Source organism: Penaeus monodon, chromosome 43 (genome assembly GCF_015228065.2).
Source record: "Penaeus monodon isolate SGIC_2016 chromosome 43, NSTDA_Pmon_1, whole genome shotgun sequence".
NCBI classification, from domain to species: Eukaryota; Metazoa; Arthropoda; class Malacostraca; order Decapoda; family Penaeidae; genus Penaeus; species Penaeus monodon.
In genome coordinates this window covers 11,199,136-11,201,635 of record NC_051428.1, presented here as the reverse complement: position 1 = coordinate 11,201,635, position 2,500 = coordinate 11,199,136, and the positions used below count along the sequence as shown (strand labels likewise).

At 34.1% G+C, this 2,500-nt stretch overlaps 1 protein-coding gene and 1 pseudogene across 1 annotated transcript in view; one reads left to right on the top strand and one right to left on the bottom strand.

Annotated features, from left to right (window-relative positions):
• The window catches only part of LOC119568199, a 4,241-nt gene extending 2,979 nt beyond the window's left edge, over nucleotides 1-1,262 (top strand). The window contains exon 3 of the mRNA XM_037916626.1: nucleotides 1-1,262. This exon is cut by the window's left edge and continues 562 nt beyond it. The gene's annotated coding sequence lies outside the window, so the exon portion shown is untranslated.
• The window catches only part of LOC119568278, a 7,927-nt pseudogene that overhangs the window by 115 nt on the left and 5,312 nt on the right, over nucleotides 1-2,500 (bottom strand).

Here is a 2,500-nt window from a genome sequence, read left to right as displayed (position 1 = left end):
ATATTACACGTTTTGGGATGAATGTGTGGCCAAAGTGTATTTATGATTTAAAGAACTAACAAAGGAAATAATTATCGTTCTAGCTTAGAAAGTTATGAAGATGAAACCATTCCGAGACCTTCCTTAAGCTTTGATCATATTTTCTCATTTTATATTGAATGTATTTTATTAAAAGTAAACACTCATTTCTTCATACTTGTAAGGAAACAAGTGTTTAGTTAATATCTAGATTACAGGATTTTAGGAACTGAAAACTTATAAGTTATAAGGAAATAATGCCGACAGTTTTCAAAACGGGTTGGTTCATCAAAGGATGAGGATGCAAAGGTCTGTTCATTTTTTTTACTAATTTGTCATTAGGTAATTTCGGACAGATGATGTCTAATCATAACATACACTACAGATCGTGGAAGTGATACCATAAGTGAGACATGAGGCCCTGCGCATAAGAATGGGAGACGCACCAAAGTAAAACAAACAATATATCTTAATTATGTTTAAGCCCTCGATCTTTACTTCCTGTGATGCATGGACAAGCAGAGAACATGGCATATGAGCCTTCCTTTCTTCTCATAACCTGAGACTTTCTCAGATAATAAGTTCCCAAGACGACCCATCAGAAAACCAGTCCTTGACCACTCTCCAATTGTTCAACTTATCACACTCTCCCTTTCCCCTTTTCTAGCAACCGCGCAACCGGGACCTGTCTGATAACATGCCATTCACTCGTGAACTTGCAGATCATCTACAGCCAATACAATCTCAAACTAAACAAAGGGGGCAGGGGAAGGGAGTGGCAAAGGACTCCCAGAAAGGAGAGTACCATGACTCGGAAGGGCGATGCTTTAAGTAAATCTCGAATAAAAATAAGAATATGGAAGTAAAAAAAAAAAAAAAAAAAAAAAAAAAAAAAAAAACGCAAGGAAGAGTCGGTTATTATTATCATTTTTTTCTTTAAGCGAATTCTCTATTTCACTCTACTAGACTTGCAACCATTCACTCAAGGGGTAAATCAAATAGTCTTGTAGAGAGTGGGTGCATGTAAGGGTATGCAACAAAACATTGTTTTCGTAATCATGAATTATTACTATGTAAGTTTAAAGAACATGAACTTTATTCTAAACATATATGCAGTTAAACTATTGTTTTTTTGGCAGTTCCATGAAAGATTGGAGAGGGAATTATGGATGAATTTGCTACATGGTTAATAATAATTTCATATATATTTAACTACATGATTATTAATAGAATCTCCCTTTTAATTTGTACCGTTTATTTTTTTATTTTTTACTCTTTCTTGGTAATCTCAGCCTCGTAGACCTGAGAGATGTCGAATCTCCTTTAATTTTTCCTTATTAAGGGAGGCGTCAAGAGTGAGGAAGGAACTAAAAAACTCCGTGTTCTAAATCACATTACTCAAATCAAAATACTCAAATCAACCAGTTACTACTTAAGCCGGCCTGCCGTGGCTTCCCTCAAAACTTTGCCAACACTGTGTAAGCAAAGTAGAGGTTAACAACGTTTTTTCTTTGCTCGATGAACAGCGGAACTTGTGAAACATGTAGACACGTTTTGAACGAAGATGATAACTTAACAGCACAAGAGCTGTTTCTGATTAAATCTTCATCAGAAATACATGTAATACACATATTTCTGATAAAGATATCATTGAAAAGCGTCAAATGAATCTCTTGCGTTGTTAAACTATAATTCTCATTCATATCATCATAATCAGTATTATATCTAATATTGTATCCACATTTCTTATCGCTGCTCAGGTGTATCCCGATTGTATTTTTATAATATATCACAAATCTGTTGTTTGATTTTCACTTGGTTACTGTAACAGTAACCTACAGTAGAATGCTGTGGCTGCGTGGCTTCTAGGTTTTCCATCCAGAGAGCCTAGCACAGCCATAAGCTGAACTTATTATCCCAGTTTAAAATAAAATGTTACCACACAAACGAAAGTGTCTAAAAATACCCTTTACACACACACCACACACACACACACACACACACACACACACACACACACACACACCACACACACACACACACACACACACACACAACAACACAAACATAATAATATATATATATAATAATAAAAATATATTATATATAATATATATATATATATATATATATATATAAAGAGATAGAGAGATAGATATAATAGAGAGAAGAGAGAGAGAGAGAGAGAGAGAGAGAGAGAGAGAGAGAGAGAGAGAAAGAAGAAAAGAAGAGAAGAAAGAAGAAAGAGAAAGAGAAAAAGAAAGAAAAAGAAAAAGAAGAGAAGAGAAAAGAAAGAAAGAAAAAAAAGAGAGAAAAGAAAAAAAAAGAGAAGAAGAAAAGGAAGAGAAAGAAGAGAAAGGAGAAAGAAAAAAAATAGGAAAACTAGAAAAATGAACTGAAATAAAAAGCAGAAATAAAGAATCTTGTCTCACACACACACACGACACAACAACACACAACAAACAACACAACACAGCAACAC